This window comes from Pinus tabuliformis, chromosome 3_1, assembly GCF_031772625.1.
Source record: "Pinus tabuliformis cultivar Carrire ecotype Pingquan chromosome 3_1, CPIR1, whole genome shotgun sequence".
NCBI lineage: Eukaryota > Viridiplantae > Streptophyta > Pinopsida > Pinales > Pinaceae > Pinus > Pinus tabuliformis.
Window position 1 is genome coordinate 89,357,577 of NC_142301.1, and position 18,475 is coordinate 89,376,051.

At 37.4% G+C, this 18,475-nt stretch overlaps 1 pseudogene; it reads right to left on the reverse strand.

Moving 5' to 3' along the window:
* The window catches only part of LOC149185917 (enolase 2-like), a 41,382-nt pseudogene that overhangs the window by 19,017 nt on the left and 3,890 nt on the right, over positions 1-18,475 (reverse strand).

Genomic DNA, 18,475 nt, shown 5'->3' on the forward strand with positions numbered 1-18,475 from the left:
TTTCGCCTCTGTGGCTCTCTGAGCTTCATAATGCATAGGTGTGATGGCAGTTTCCAATGGGAAGGGACCGGCGCATGGGAAAACTAGTCATTTTGCCTTCCTATGTAGAAATGGACACATAATGAAATACATAGAGAAATGCATGAAAAACACATCTTTGGCCATTTAGCCAGACTTCAAATGTTATGAAATCACGTCCATAATCTTATCGGGTCCACCCATAATCGCTATCGCAAGTCGCTTTGGCCCCTGTTCCAAGGTTTCCCTTTGTATTTTAAAATTACATTAAAATACTGAAAAATCCCGTGAAAATGGCTTTGGTCTGGATCTGAAATATAACGTATTTGCATTCATAGCCCCGTCAGGTCCGCATATATGTATATATATTGCAAGTCGCATGTATCGTGGGGACCCGAGGTAAGCCATACGGTGTGACTGCTGCCGACGCTGATTGCGATCTGTCGATGTCGGCAATCGGCATATCGCGCGTCACGGAGTCCTACCTTTGCCTCATGGCATCGCCGATTGCGATGCACCGATATCGGCGATCAGCATATCACTTGGCCAGGACCTTTGCCTCATATACACTGCCTGCCTCTGATCCGATCCGCCGATCCGATCATTGGAGCTCGCTGATCGGGGATGCCTTTCGCCCAAGTTTAAGTCTTGGCCTCATGCGATGCGATTTTTCCTCATAAGGGTCTTTTTCCCATTTTTTTAAATGATTTTTGCCTCTTTTCCCAAAGAACAAGGGGAACTTCTCTTTGTGATAACTTCTTCATTTGAAGTCCGTTTTCCCCCATTGAAGTGCATTAGATTCAGAATGAACGGGTCTCTGCAATGAGACTATTTCTGAGAGTAGCCTGCGACTTTCATTTTCCTCTTATTTACAAAGGATGTGTGCCATTTGGCACCTTTCACCTCTTATATGAGGTCTTTTAGACTTAGAGGTTTATCCAAGATCCATTTTTGGATCATGATGCAGACACATAACCCTTATAGATCAGAAGTGAATTTATACCTTAATTGCTTCATAATAATTACAAACCTTAAATCCTCAAGTATATAACAGAACAAGGATTAAATTCTCGACTCCATACACACTAAAGTTTCACATTTGACACATGTTGAACTCACTAATCTATCTACACACTTTAAAGAAACCAAATACTCAAAAATGAACATTAACATGCCCAAGCCCACTGTCATACTTGCAATAAAGGTGTCTTTTGTTTCACCACTACATACACACAATGAGAGAAACATAAAAAAATACACATCAATATCACATATGATGTAAAATTACGAAAATGAGGGAAATAAAGAGACTTAGAAAAACAACATTAAATCAATACTTGCTATGGCTTGTCATCACTCCCCATCTAGGACATTTGGACATATTTATTGCTTCAATACTTTTAGTAATAGAACCAATTTGGTTTACCTACAAAAGGTTATAAAAACTTATTAGACATCATATGTCACATCAACAACAAATATATAGAATTAAGGATTAAACTATTTACCTTTAGTAAAATAGCATTGCAAGATTTTTCATTGATCGCCTTTCCAACACCCTGCACCATTACATATGCATATATAAATGAAAATTGAAATAAAAGTAGAGAAATGAAGATGACGATGAAGAACAAGCTGAGGCAATGAAACTCTCAATTATTAAATCAAAAGTAGGTGTCAAAAGGCAAGCACGTACCTTTGGATTTTTCACTAATAAATAATCCCAACAATTTGCACATTTTCGCTAATTTTGGTCGTAAAATTTGTATAGTGAGTCCAATCATCTTGATAAATGAGTCCTCTATAGATACAATTGGATAATTCTCAATAAACGATTGACAAAGCTTGATTAGCTCATATCCTGATATCTGGTTACCATTATTATTCTGCAACAATCAAATTCCAAGGTAACAAGAAAGTTATATCCAAATAAATAACTTAATTGATCTAATAGGTTTCCTTCCAATTAAGGCATTTTTTGTTTATCTCTTGTCTACAAGGGAAAGAATGGTGTAAAACTCAGGCGATAATGGTCATGTTCCTTCTTCACGCATTGAAATTATTTTTTTGATGTTAAAAAGGTCCACGTGTCAATGCACATGTTAATTATAGAGAGCACACTAAATGCATTGCATTGGTATCAATAATGCAAAATAGAGACTCACCTCCTCCTTGAAGTTTAAATCATAGTTTTGATCCTTCTGAGTGTAGAACTCAGAAGCAACTACATCCATGCCAATAACATCCTAGTAATTGAAACAACATTTCATGAGTAAGTAACCAAGTAACTAATCTCAATGTCATAGCTAATAAAAACTCCTCAAAGGAATAGAATAAAACTTAAAAAGTATGCCAACCTTGCTAGTATGGCTTGCTTTCTCAATGGAAATATTCAGTAATTTTGGGGCTTCTTTATTCTTATGCATTTCAATGAGATAACATTTAATACAATAATAACTATAGAAGCAAAAAATGTTGTAGTTTAATATTCACTCTTAATTCAATGAAGCACCTAAATGTTTGGAGAAAAGCCTCCTTCATCTCCAACATTTGTTGCATCTTTTGACCATGCTTCTTCTTAATTACGACTTGGAAGATCCACAAAAGGTTGGAAAAATTTACCAAATCAATGCCAAAAGATAATATTTATTAAGAAGGAAAACTAAAAGTATATTATACACATATTCTCTAGTTTAGTGTTCTAACTTTATTTATAAAAAAAACATGAACAACAAAATATTGGCAAGGTGTCCTTGTAAACAATTCCTTCTTTCTGAGCCCAAATTTCAAGGGCTTGATGGGATGGAACAACAAGAGCCACACAATAACTATGGAATGGATCTATATGTAACATGATATTGTCCAAATAATGGCACTGATCCAAATTAGATCCATGGAAAATTATCAGAGTTCTATGACTGTTTCGAATCATGACAGACTTTAAAGAAAAACTTGTGAAGAAGACCTATCAGGAAGGACCTCTAGACAATGGCATTTTGTAGCCAATACGGAATGATGAGGACCTCAGTCAAAGCATGTTGACTGAGGCCCATGGAGACCGCGCGGTGGCACAAACTAGCAATTGGGAAATCCATATTAGAAAACGGAGGCCATTTTTTAGGCCATTTCCGAAAATGGAGGCTAATCGCACATTGCTGGGAAAAACCCCTCGAAATGGAATAGCCTCGAGTGCTCAGTCACAATGGAAACCCAAAAACCATGGGAAAAGCGCTAAACTAAAAGGCATCTCATGCGCTCCAAAACCAGCGGAATATCGGAGGAATTTTGGGCGGTAAGAGGATTTGGCAGGGGAACGAGCGATTCCATACGTTGATTGATGTGTGTCTGATGGATGAGAGAGAAAACCGCTCTCATCGCAGGCTAATGTCCGAGCAAGTCAAACATGCGATAAGAGCAATAACCGTAGGATCTGGAGGCCCCAGATCTAACGACAGAGATTGCGCCCGATGGGGAGACCGGATTTGGCAGAGAAATAAGCTACGACATATAAAAGTTTGAAGTCTGATTTGACCGCTGAGTTGGTAGGTGAATCATTTCACAACGTAACCGAAATAACGAACCGTCGAGGAAGAGCTGGTGCTCAGTTCATGAGAGGACAAGTGGCCACCTCCTTGTGAGACGTTACACAGTGGCAATGACGCAGAGGCAAGGAATTCCAAGCGGACAGTAGCAGGCGATCTGAAGAGATGGAAGAGGAAGCGAACAGTCAAGGGACGGATTGGCTTTAAGCCATGAAAAAATAGAGAACAAAAACAAGAGAGAAGACAAGGAAAAAAGGAGGAAGGAAACAGTGAGACAGAGAAAGCAGAAAGTGAAGCAGAGAACAGAGAGCCGAGCTAACTTGCAGAGGTAAGGCAGCAACGAACAGACAGAACCAGGCTTGAGAAGTTCAAGCAATCCCGGAGAGGATACCTGTCGGGAACTAAGTACCAAATTGGACTCATCCCATTAAGACTAGTTGAGGTCGAGATTTGGTAGGGAAGAGTCTGTGCACTCTAGTGGCTTGGGGAATCCGAGAACCACCCTACTAAGAATCTTCTGTTTCAGGAGACTCAAATTGAGCTCCTCATTGTAAAACTTTGCTTAAAGACACAATAAAAGAAGGCAACCATTGAAACTTGGACCAGAGATGTAGCCTAGGAGGTTTGGGTGAACTCCTTATTAAATTTTGTTGTGTTCTGGTTTTCTTGCTGTGTTTCTCTTACTGTTTTCCAGTGTCTGTGTATTTTGCAATCTTATTGATCTGTTGCCTAAGATAACATAGACACACACCAACACATGAGTCTATAATACCTTCATTCATTCATTAATTAATTAACTGAGATCACTCACAAGTGATTCTCAGATCAAGTGGTATAAGAGCTCTAGGCTTTTAAGGTTAGACAAGCTTGTGCTGGATTTAGCTGTTGAATGCTAACTAGGTCAAAGCTCAAATTAGGAGAAGGAGAGTTGGTTGAAACTAATCCTGAAATTGGGAGAGTCTATCCTTAGAAGACCATGTCAAAAGAAGGTTTTGTGAGGCCAGACCCTCAATTCATAGATAGCTTCCTAGCCATAAGGTCCATGGTAGAGGAAATGTATAAGGATTTTAGAAAACATAAGGATGAAGACTCATAAGGCTCTAAACAAGATAAAAGAGAAGAAGAGTCTTTCCTTCATGACCACTCAAAAGGCAAAGGGAAAGAAGAAAGCTTTCTCACACCTCCTAATAGCCCTGAACATAAAAGGAAGGCGTCTTTGATTAAGCTAGATGTTAAATTTGATTTACCTATATATGATGGAGAGCTGAATGTAGAAAAGCTAGACAATTGGATTAGAAAAATTGATGTTTATTGAAGAGTGTAGAGCATCGATTCAAACAAGAGCAAGATTAAGCAGGCAAGCCTACGCCTTGGAGGCACTGCCTTGGTTTGGTGGGAAGGCAGGACCCAAGCAAACATGAAGAGACATGGTAAGACTATTTCTGTCTGGAATGAATTTTTTTTTGCAATCAAAAAACAGTTCTATCCATTGGCCTACATGCAGCAAGCCATGATGTGTTGGCAAACTCTTTGACAGTTGAAAGGGAAAAGTGTACAAGGATACACCCAAGAATTTAGGAAGAAAGCATTGATTGTAGGAATCTCATTAGACTCACCTAAGACTCTGTTGAAGTACATTGGTGGTCTACATAGCTACATGAGGCACACTATCCTCATGTTTAATCCCACTAGTATAGATGAGGTATATGTTCAAGCTACTCATCTAGAAGCTAGAGTAAAGAATGGAAATCCAGAAGTTGGGGGATCGTCCTAACCCACTGCAAGCAAGAATAAGGAGAAAAGAAAAAAGAAATGGAAAGCAAGGAAGGATAACACTGCACATAAAAGAAAGTCTTCATGCACTCACTATAAGAAGGATGGGCATGATGATGAGCGTTGTTGGATTCTGCATCCAAAGCTAAGACCTAAGAAGTTCGAGGGCAAGAAGAAGAATACTGCAGCAGCTATTCAAAAAGATTTGGGGTCAGACTCAGGAGATGAAACAACTATTGCAGCCACAAGTATAAAAGGTAAGAATTCTGAAGCATCTACTAGTAATTCTGCACAATCTACTATTGATGAAGAAAATGAGAGAAAAAGACATGAGCTTTTCCATATTCAAGTTATTTCCAAACATCAAAATATTGACACTTTGTTTGATAGTGGCTCACAAGTAAATTTAATTTTTGAAGAAATTGTAAAGAAGTTGGGATTATTGACTACACCTCACAAGAAACCATACCCATTAGGATGGTTAAATGATAAATCACAACTACAGGTGACTAGACAATGCAAACTCAAGTTTTCTTTTAGGTCAGAATTTGTAGATGAGGTTGAGTTAGACATAATTCCTTTGGATATATGTGGAATTATTTGAGGAAGTCCTTACTTGTATGATGGAAAAGCTATCTTCTATAGAGCTGAGAACAAGTATCTACTCGTTAAAGATGGAATCGAATACTTTGTAAGAGCTCATAAGCTTAAGAATAATTATACTCATAAACTCAGGGCAGATGAAATGAATGATAAATTCATGCAAACAATTCTTACTGATGGTTGTAAGGGAAAGGAAACCTAATAAAACCAATGTATTTGAGGGATTTAATGCTAAACAACAAGTTGATTTAGAAAAAGTTGTTTCAAAGTATGATATATTGTTTCAAGAACCTAAAGGTCTGCCACCCAAAAAGGAAATAGTGCATGAAATTAATTTGTAGCAAGATGCTCCATTGCCTAACATTGGAATGTACAGGTTGTCCGCTTTAGAGAATGCTGAAATCAAGAAGCAAGTGCAGGAGTTGCTCGAGAAGGGGTTCATCAGACCTAGCACATCACCATGTGGATCTCCAATCATTTTGGTGAGAAAGAAAGATGGCTCGTGGAGAATGTGCATTGATTACCGAGCACTGAATAAGATAACAATAAAAAATTGTTATCCCCTTCCTCGCATAGATGATCTCTTAGATCAATTGAAAGAAGCTGTTTATTTTTCCAAGTTAGACTTGCATAGTGGTATCATCAGGTCAGAGTTGTAGAAAAAGATGCATGGAAGACTGCTTTCAAAACAAAGCAGAGATTGTGTGAGTGGCTAGTTATGCCTTTTGTCTTGACTAATCCTCCTGCTACTTTCATGAGAATAATGAATGATGTTCTTAGGCCTTTTCTTGATGATTTTGTTATAGTGTATCTGGATGACATTCTGATATTTAGCAAAACATGGGAAGAACATTTAAAGCATGTTAAGCAAACACTAGATGTTTTGAAAAGAGAAAAAACTTTATGTTAAACTCTCAAAATGTGAATTTGGCAAAACATCTTTGAATTATTTGTGACATATAGTAGGGGGTGGTGAATTGAAGATAGATCCCTCTAAGGTGGCAGTCATTATAAACTGGCCTAAACCCAAATCTGCTACACAAGTTAGGAGCTTCTTAGGAGCAGCACAATATTGGAGAAAATTCATTTCTAACTTTTCCTTAATTGTAGCTCCCTTACATGCTTTGATAGGATTGAACAAGGTGTTTCAGTTGGGAGGCAAACAGCAGAAAGCCTTCGACACCTTGAAAGAAAATATTAGTACAGCACCAGTACTAGCACTTCCTGATCTTCAAAGACCATTTGAGATCCAAATGGATTCCAATGACTATGCCATAGGAGCAGTGTTGACACAGCACATTTAACCCATATGTTATCATTCTGAGACTTTTAATTCTGCAGTAGTCAACTATCCTACATATGATAAAGAATTGTATGCATTAGTACAGAGTATGAAAAAGTGGAAACATTACTTAATGGGCAAAGAGATAGTAATACATACTGATCATCAACCACTTCAATATCTACACTCGCAAACTAAGCTGCAGCAATCAAGACACTATAGATGGATGGGTTTCTACAATAGTTTCATTTAGTCATCAGATATAAAAAGGGCATACACAATAAAGTTGCAGATATGTTATATAGACCCATTATAAATGCATCTACTATACTTAAGCATAATTCTGTGTTACATGAGAGCTACATTGAACAATATGCTCAAGATATAGACTTTAAAGATGTATATGCAACTTTGAGTCAAGGCAAACGAATAGAATAATTGGATTATCATGTAAAGGACCGACTCCTATATCATTGTGGGAAGCTATGCATTCCACAAACTGAAAGAGTAAAGATAATTCGAGAAGCACACACTTCTCTAATATCAGGTCACTTTGGGGTAAGTAAAACAGTTGCACAACTGCAAAGATTTTGTTATTGGCCAAAAATGAATGAGACAGTTTCTAGATATGTAAGAGGGTGTACTATGTGTGATAAAAGCAAGCCCAACAATAGAAAACTAGGCTTGTACACTCCATTACCAGTACCTTCTCATCCTTGGGAAAGTGTTTCCATGGAATTTGTTGGAGGACTGCCTAAATCTAGGAAAGGTCATGATTATCTGTATGTTGTTGTGGATAGGTTCAGCAAAATGCGTATTTTGATACCTTGTAATAAACAGATTACAGTTGAACAAATTGAAAAACTGTCTTTTCAACATGTATGGGTTCATTTTGGATTACCCACTTCCATTGTATCTGATCGAGACACCCAATTTGTGGGGAAGTTTTTGTCAAGTCTGTGGGAACTAATGGACACTAAACTGAAGACAAGCACAACTTTCCATCCACAACTGATGGCCAGACAGAGGTAGTCAACAGGACAGTGATCCAGTTGCTTAGAGGATATTGCAGTAAGCATCCTAAGCTTTGGGATGAACATTTGTGTTATGTGCAACATGCTTACAACTAAGAAAAACATTATTCTTCACAGAGATCTCCTTTTGAGACCTGTTTTAGTTTCACACCAAGGTCTCCTTTGGATTTTGTCTTTGGTAAAGACACAAAAGTTGATGGACATAGTGATGTGGACAAGGCAACTACGTTCATTGAACAAATCCAAGAGATTCACCAGGCAGTACAGGAATAGATGGAAAAGAGCCAAGCCAAATACAAGGCAAGGGATGACAAACATCGGATGGAGCATAGTTTCCAAGTTGGTGACCAAGTCTGGCTATATATCAGCAAGGACAGAATGCAAGGTGAAGTTAAAAAGCTAAAACCTATCAGGTATGGACCTTTCAAGATACTTGAGAAAATTGGTGAGAATGCTTTTCACCTTGATTTACCAGCTTACATCCACATCTACTCAGTGGTAAATGTACACAGCTTGAGACTATTTGAACCTTCATTAATTGAGGATCCCGAAGAGTAGAGTCAAATGCCTTCGACTGATGATCTGTTACCTAAATATCTTAATGAATTGCAAAAAGACATAGTTCTGGACAGGAAGGTGAGAACAACACACAGGGGAGATGTTGAGTACCTCGGAGTTGGGCTCAAGGGTTCAAAGCCAAGCAGTGAAAAATGGAGAGAGATTGGACAAGTGAGACAATTGTATCCTCACTTAGTCGATGCATGAAAACTAACTTTTGGTGGTCCAAAAGCTTTTTTAGTGGGAAGGCCGTGATCCAAATTGGATCCATGGAAAATTATCAGAGTTCTATGACTGTTTCGAATCATGACAGACTTCAAAGAAAAACTTGTGAACAAGAGCTATCAGGAAGGACCTCTGGACAATGGCAGTTTGTAGCCAGCACGAAACAATGAGGACCTTGGTCAAAGCATGTTGACTGAGGCCCATGGAGACCGCGTAGTGGCACAAACTAGAAATTGGGAAATCAAGATCAGAGAACAGAGGCCATTTTTGATTAATCGTGCATTGTTGGGCAAAACCCCTTGAAATGGAATAGCCCCGAGCGCTCGGTCACAAGGGAAACCCAAAAACCGTGGGAAAAGTGCTAAACTAAAGGCAAGTCCCGTGCTCCAAAACAGATGCTCCAAAACTGGTGGAATATCGGAGGCGTTTTTGGTAGTAAGCGGATTTAGCAGGGGAATGAGTGATTCCACATGTTGATTGATGCGTGTCTGACGGATGAGAGAGAAAACCGCTCTCAGTGTGGGCTAACGTCCAAGCAAGTCAATTGTGCGATAAGAGCGATAAACATAGGATCCGGAGGCCCCAAATCTAACGTTGGAGATTGCGCCCGATGGGGAGACCGGATTTGGCGGAGAAATAAGCTACGATGTATAAAAGTTTGAAGTCCGATTTGACCACTGAGTTGGCAGGTGAATCATTTCACAACATAAGAAAAATAATGAACCGTTGAGGAAGATCTGGCACTCAGTTCATGAGAGGACAAGTGGCCACCTCCCTGTGAGACGTTACACAATGGCGATGATGCAAAGGTAGGGAATTCCAAGCAGACAATAGTAGGTGATCCGAAGAGGCGGAAGAGGAAATGAACTGTCAAGGGATGGATTAGCTTTAAGCCATGAACAGACAGAGAACAAAAGCAAGAGAGAAGACAAGGAAAAAAGGAAGAAGGAAATAGTGAGACAGAGAAAACAGAAAGCGAGGCAGAGAACAGAGAGCCAAGTTGACCTACAGAGCTAAGGCAGCAACGGACAGACAGAACCAGGCTTGAGAGGTTCAAGCAATCCCAGAGAGGATGTCTGTCAGGAACTGAGTACCAAATTGGACTCATCCCATTAAGACCAGTCAAGGTCAAGGCTTGGTAAGGAAGAGTCTATGCACTCTAGTGGCTTGGGGAATCCGAGAACCACCCTACTAAGCATCATTTGTTCTAGGAGACTCAAATTGAGCTCCTCATTGTAAAACTTTGCTTAAAGACACAATAAAAGAAGGCCACCACTAAAAGCTGGACCGGAGATGTAGCCCAGGAGGATTGGATGAACTCCTTATTAAATTTTGTTGTGTTCTGTTTTTCTTGCTGTGTTTCTCTTATTGTTTTCCAGTGTCTGTGTATTTTTCAATCTTATCAATCTGTTGCCTAAGATAACATAGACACACACCAGCACATGAGTCTGTAATACCTTCATTCATTCATTAATTAATTAACTGAGATCACTCACAAGTGATTTTGAGATTAGGCACACATGGTGAATGAAGTTATAATGGAAGTGAATAAATGGGTTGCAGATGCAACAAAGGGGAAAATACAGGAACTACTTATAGTTGATTATGTTAACAAATATACTAGGTTCGTATTGGGAAATGCTTTGCACTTAAAGGGTACATGGTAGAAGGAATTTGGCAATTTTTAGTAGAGCACCTATTATTGCATACTAGATATTGCTACAACCTATCTTGATTGATCCTACTATTGCATATTAGATATGGAAATTAAAAAAAATGTTAACTTCAAAATAATACCTCCCCAACTCAATAACCTTTGCATACAATAAATAAAAAGATGAATCTAGGACTTAACATTACTAACGATTGCACATTCTTAACAATGGAATTTACTAAATATTTGGAAGATACAAGGAGACTAATGGATATAGTCATCAGTACCATATTTTTGTTGTCGAAATTGTTATCAAGGGAAGAAAATGTGTGCTTTTGAATTTCAAGTTAGACAACACTAGAGCACACTATTAACTTTGATTGCATGGGCATAGCTGCAACATGATTTCAAATGGAGTAGGGAACAAGACTGCATTTCCAATAATAAGGACCAATGGAAGTAGCAGAGAGGTCAAGGAACAATCCAATTTTCTATATTAGATATAGTCTCCTTCATTTGAAACTTGCCCTCTACTCTACTACTCTTTTTACTTGAAGATGAGTGAATTGTATCACTCAAAATGCATCAACTCAAAAATATTTCAAGTAGTGTATACCAAAATTAATTACATTGAACTTTTTTGATGAAGAAAAGATATTGTGTTGTATTGAAAATTCTCGTTGAGGTGTGCTTTAGAAAAGCCAGTTTTAGGACATAGGTTTCTAGCCTTATCTAATTTTTAAAAACGATGGTATGTTCCATTATATACTGTACTTATTTTTAGTATAAAGGAAATAAATTTCAACTGAATGTTTCACAATTCATTTCTTAAAACTGAAAAGAAAATGAAATTAAAGGTTCTATGGAGCATAAGAATTAAACCTCAATTCTTTGACTTAGGAAAGTGCTCCTCATAATGAAAAGAATGGTGAAAACCATAAAGCCTAACTATACTTTTCTATTTTTCTTCTAGATGCAAAAGTCTCACAAATATGAACCATTCCAACAATGATTTTGACTTTGCTAGAAATATAGAGCTCAAAAATGCCAAAATTGGACTAAAATAACATATTTTTCTCTTACTATTGACGTGGTCCTTTTCTATAATAAATAAAACGATCACCAACTCATAAAAGTAGTCTCTTAAATTGATGTGGTTTCATTATTTGATCCCTTGGAGGAAAATGAAATCCCTATGAAAATAAATTGCCTCCAAAGAACAACGTCAAAACCACTAAAACAATGACAAAAATGATGATGTTGAGAAAGTAATTAGACTAGAGAGACTTATTTTGAATTCCCCCAAAAGATAGATATTCAACTCACATTTTTTCCTTCATGGACTCATACAGTTCCTTCTGCACTCAAATACGAGGGGTCAATCCCCTATACTCTTAGCTCTTTATTTAACTTACCTATTATTAGATTGTTGGAAACATTGTGTTATAAAAATTCATGTAGATCAAATACATGATGATGATGGTCTAAGCCTGCATGCCATCAAAATTTACATTATAAAAATTCACATATAACAAGGGTAGATTTTATTTCATGGCCCATATGAGAGGGAATCTACTATGGAAGATCTCAAGTTTGTGTGCAATTCGAACAACATTTAATGGGGAAAATAACAGAAGATAGTGATGGACATAAAAATGTATATTTACCTTCTCTTTAGTTGCACCATAAGAGTACTTCGTAGCTACAAACTTCTTTGGTGCTAGTGTTTAAGGAGCATCTGGAATGGAAAATTATTGAATTGCACATCATTATAAAATTTTGTTGTAGATCTAACCCAGAATATATGATAATGGAAATAAACCCAGAAACAATAAGAGAGAAATAGATAGAAAAGATTCTTTATTGATCAAACCCTTAAGGTAGGGCAACACCATACATTCACTCCTTAAGGAAGGAGAACACTCCACAAGCCATATGCATGTTCGTACAATAATCCTTCACTATCTCCCATGTGGAGTCTCTAGCCTCTATATAGGCCTCATACATACAATAACATGGGTCATTACCATGGTTCTCTCATACCATCAACTAATACCATGGGCCCATTACATTATTATTAACTACTTGTGGTCCCTTACATGACATGGGTTAACCACCTTATTTATTACTATGGCCCATCCCATTATTACATTATTACCTTGGGTACCTCCCTTGGTACCCCATATTATCCCCTAGGTATATAACATTCCACCCCCCTAAGCATGTTTTGTCCCCGAAACATGGGAAGAACATAAATAATAAGATCTACTCAAAAGAGTAGTCCATTGGTACCATGCATGTGCATCTAGCCATCCAAGAGAAAGGTGAACCCTCGATCTCGCTGGTGCCTCGCTCACTTGAGATGGAAGTTGACTGTGGTAGCTCTTCTGTGTGGATGTGTAGTAGGTGGATCTTCGCTCCTCTCGATCTGTCATGCGGGGGTTGTTGTCCATGTGGCTAATTGGTTGCCATCTTGATGGTTGTCTTGCGGGGTGATGTGGGTGATGATATGTTGAAGTTTTAACCCATGATGACTTTTTCTTTACTTCACCCTGCTTTGGTGCCTGTTGTGGTGTCTTCTTTTTCAATATGACTTCAACCACTGAGCCCTCCTCTGATGTATCATCACCTGTAACCTTTTCTTCTTCAGCCTCTGTTTGTGTTTGATTGTTGATCATCAAAGGCTCATCATCTGATATGTCAGTCCCTGAAACATCTTCCGCTTCAGCCTCCATGTGCTCTACCTGCTTATTGATGGAAATATCCTGTAATGTAATTTTCTTCTTTTTATACCAGAGCTTCAGGAATTTCTTCTGCACATTAATATTGATAGTACCCACGGATTCCATCCAAGGATATCCCAAAACAACATCCATATTATCCATCTCTGAAGCATAAAAATCACCATGCAACACATATTTATCCATAGAAATCTTCAAATCCTTGTACACTTGAACATCCTCATTATCAACTTGTGCAGTTTCAATGTGTTTTGCTGGAACTTGCAATCTTTTTGCCAAATTAACACTTATAAGATTTTGCTTGCAACTAGGATTTATAGTCACAACGATTTTCTCCTTCTGAATCAATCCATGAACCTGCAATAAGAAAGCATCAGTAGAAAATAACCCTTTAGGTTCCATGGTTTCCTTCTTTTCTGTAAAAATAAGCTCTTTGCTAGGCAAAGTGTCTGTCTGTGTGAGCTTATCAACAAGAATAGTTTTTCGGCCAAAGAGGTCCATAATAGCTTTTGTAAACATGTCCCAAGTCCAAAACTTTCTATTGGAACATTGATGCTCTTGCCACCATTGTCGTCTTTCATAGTCCAAGTACATGCTTCCCACCATAAGCTGAGTCTCATTATCATAGATGCGATTCTGATTGAAACACTGCTCCATTTGCGCTATCCATCTAGCTGGATGAGAGCCATCAAATTTATACAAGTCCCTCAAACTTCGATCTAGGCCCACCATCACAAAAAATATTGGCGAAAAATTGAATTGGTCACAATTCCGTCAATATTGCTCAGAATCCCTATTATAACCTATTTTTAGAAATGGAACAATCATTCTGCATCTGCCCATGTGGTAGAAATCTTGATCCCGACACTTGAAATTTCAGATCTGTGCTGCAACTCTCCCGCCGTCACCAAAATTTCTACAAAAAAGAGCTGATTTTAAATCAGCGATATCTCCCTCATCCGGACTCCGATTCGGCTGATTTTTTTTTTTGAAATTCGGTATTTTTTCCCAAAGAATCCAGATATGCAATTAGATTTTTCAGATCTTGTACCAAGACGTCTAGATCTGCGCCGCAAAATCGCTGCCCTGAAAATTGTTTGCAACCCCACTGATTTTTAGATCAGTGATATATCTTTCATCCGGACTCCGATTCAGCGGATTTTTTTTTTGAAATCGGGTATTTTTGCACAATGAATCCAGATATGTAATTATATTTTACAGATCGTGCTCCAAAATGTACAGATCTGACCTGCAAAGTCGCCGCCCCCGAAACCCTGCAAAATAAAAAATAAAAAAAAAATCTCCACTTTTGTGTCCAAGAAAGTGCTCTGATACCAATTGTTGTAGCTCTGATACCACTTGTTGTAGCTCTGATACCACTTGTTGTAGATCTCACCCAAAAGTATATGATAATAGAAATAAACCCAAGAAAGAGCTCCGATACCACTTGTTGTAGCTCTGATACCAATTGTTGTAGATCTAACCCAAAAATATATGATAATGGAAATAAACCCAGAAACAATAAGAGAGAAATAGATAGAAAAACTTCTTTATTGATCAAACCCTTAAGGTAGGGCAACACCATACATTCACTCCTTAAGGAAGGAGAACACTCCACAAGCCATATGCCTGTTCATACAATAATCCTTCACTATCTCCCATGTGGAGTCTCTAGCCTCTATATAGGCCTCATACATACAATACCATGGGTCATTACCATGGTTCTCTCATACCATCAACTAATACCATGGGTCCATTAAATTATTATTAACTACTTGTGGTCCCTTACATGACATGGGTTAACCACCTTATTTATTATTATGGCCCATCCCATTATTACATTATTACCTTGGGTACCTCCTTTGGTACCCCATATTATCCCCCCTAGGTATATAACAAATTTCATAAGTATTGACCTTGAGCAGCAAAATAGCAATAACAATAAACAAAACTAGCTTTTAAATGAGACACCTTTTGACCTCAATTAAGAAAATTAATAAAATTAAGGGTAGTTCTTCTCTTTCATCTTAATGCTAGTTATAAGGCCAACTCTCTTTCTTTGTACCATTTCTTGTTTGGAATGTCTTCACCTTCAAGGATGTACTCTTTGTAGACTGTTTAGCCATTATGAATCCACCACTTTTTTGTTAGGATATCATGCTATTTATTTACTTTAATTGTGTTTAAAGGAGGAGATGCACTAGGCACTCCTCATGTTGTTGTTAGTATTTGCTACATTTTCAATTCCCATTGACCTAATTTGGTCATTAATGGACACAATATGTTCATTAAACTCTCCATTAATCCATATGTGGGCACAACCATTCAACCAAAATATTGGTATGAATACACAATGCAACAATCCATGACAATGTAGAAATTCAAAATACCTAAGAACATTATGACCAATGGAAAATTACACCCTCATAATTGACTTGTCTTTGTATATATGCTTAGTTATCTACTAATTAATGAAAAAGAAAGCAATAATAAATGTAGTAATATGACATTTTCACAATATCCAAGCTTCATGTCCATACCCCATCCATGAATGAGATCATTTTGCACAAATTAAATACACTAGTCATTTCCTTGACACTGATAAATAAAATTTCTACTGCTAAGAGTGAAAGCTCATATCCCTATTTTAGTTAAAAAAATGCAAACACTCGTCATTTAATGTTACTACTCTTGAGAAAGAAGAAAAAAAAAAGTTGCTCAAAGAAAATATAAATTAGATTTCAAAGCCACCTTCTGTTGGTTCTAGGATGATCATGGACTGTACTTACAAAAATGATATAGTTTATGCTTCACATGCTTTCAATCAGTTATTATTTTCCATTCGATAGTTCTTATCTGACTCGAACATTACTCTCTAATATCCAAAAATAGTAATTGATGTCAACCCATGGAAAACAATTCTTCATGAGAATGCGTCAACCTGTGGAAATAACATGAATACAAAAGAATTGTGGGATTGCACATTAAACTCCTGGAACATTCTCTCTTTAGGATACAGTCGATGTTGTATAATTTTTGGTATGCTTTTTTGCAACTTGATACACATTTGGGAAGGTTGAAGGATTCTAGTGGTATCATGGGCATAAATTTGTTTGATTTATATCATTTCAATGAAAATTCCAAGGCTATAGCAAATGTATTAGTCATGTTATTTTGGTTTTTTCTATTGATGTTGGAGAGAAATCATGCAGCATAGATCTTGCTTGTTGAATTATCATACCAAATAAAAATAAATATTCTAGTGATGAGCGTATTCATATGAAAATGAATCCTAAAGAGATACGAATCTCAGGTTTTATATTGAAGATATCAATAAGCATGAGAATTTATCTGCAATATTCAATAGCACAAGCTAATTTTCCAGGCTATAAGGTATACGATGTGTAATTGAAGGGAGGTTCTTGTACATGAGGTTTAATTTCTTTAATGGGGATGCTATGGGGATGAATATGGTGTTCAAGGGTGTGCAAAATGTTTTTGATTTCCTTCAGAATGAGTTTCATGACATGGACATTATCAGTGTTTATGGAAATTCTGTGTAGACAAGAAACCTACAATTATGAATTGGATTGAAGGGCATGGAAAATTAATGGTGTGTGATGCTCTCATCACCAAGGTAGTTTTTGGCAAGGTTTTGAAGACAATTGTTCCATTTTTTTTTTTTTTTGAACATGCTCAAGAACTTAATTGGATCTGCAATAGTTGGGGCCATGGGAGGCTTTAATGCTCACACATCCAATATTGTCTCTGCTAGATTGATTGTAACTGGACAAGATCCTATCCAAAATGTTGAGAGTTCTCATTTCATTATAATGATGGAGGTTGCCAATGATGGCAAGGATCTACATGTATCAATTACAATGCATTGTTTTGAGGTGGGAAAGGTGGGAGGAGAAACAAAGTTGGATTCACAAGTTGATTGATAAAACTAATGAATAACCTATAATTATGGGCCCATTTCATCTTATAATCTGGGTTGAAATATCCTTTCACCTATAATCTATGAAAGCATTAAAGTATTGAATCACCTGCATTACCACACAAACCAATACCTCAGTTCAAAGTCCCAAACATAGACTTGTGCTAGCCAACTTACTTCACCAACTCTCCTCTTCATCGCATATGACATTCAAAGGCCCTACAACAATTTTTGATTCTCCAATCAAATGTTTCTTTGTTTTTCCAAGTGAGCACACAAGTCCCATACCTCCACAACATCATCTAAGTGGGACTTTCCCAAGCCACATCCAACATTCAAAGGCTCTCCAACTGGTTGGTTTCCTCCATCAAATGTGTAAGCAAAAGCTCAACTTCCAATGTCTCCAAATGGTGTATCTCCTTCATTAGAACCACTAATTCTTCCTTTAAAAGTGGATTCAACCTCATAAAAACAATTCCAAATCAATTCCATATTGGAATAATTCAATGAATTCAAGCACTCCTCTAAGATACGTCCTCAATCCTCACACCCTTTTCAGTTTGGCTTCATGAACGATGTATAAGAGTGACACGTATCTCCAAACTTGTCACAAGGATCATATATTCCTCTAAAGGCTTACATCCTTCCCAATGTGGACAAGCAATGAAACAACACAGCCAAAGTATTAAAAATTCTCACAAGTTTGTTGATTTGCAGTCTCGGATGAGGCCTGTTCACATCCATGCCACTAAGAAGGCTCATTGAATAAGGCCAACCATCACAAATTGATCCACACACACACACACACACACACACACACACATATATATATATATACATACATATTTGTCTACTTCCAACAAAAATTAGCCCTAGTTTCTTCTCATACATGTTGGCTTCCAAAGTAAGTGATATGGATGTTCACCCTTCAAAAACAACACCTTATATGCCAAGCACCTTCATTTTGATCTTCCACTTGGGGTTGAAATTAAGTTGAATCAACATCCAAGTTTGAGCTCATTGTAGTTCCTAATCAGAAATAAGATCCATAACTTAGTTCCATATTCCCCTCTTCATATTCTCAACACTTTATGCATGTGAACCT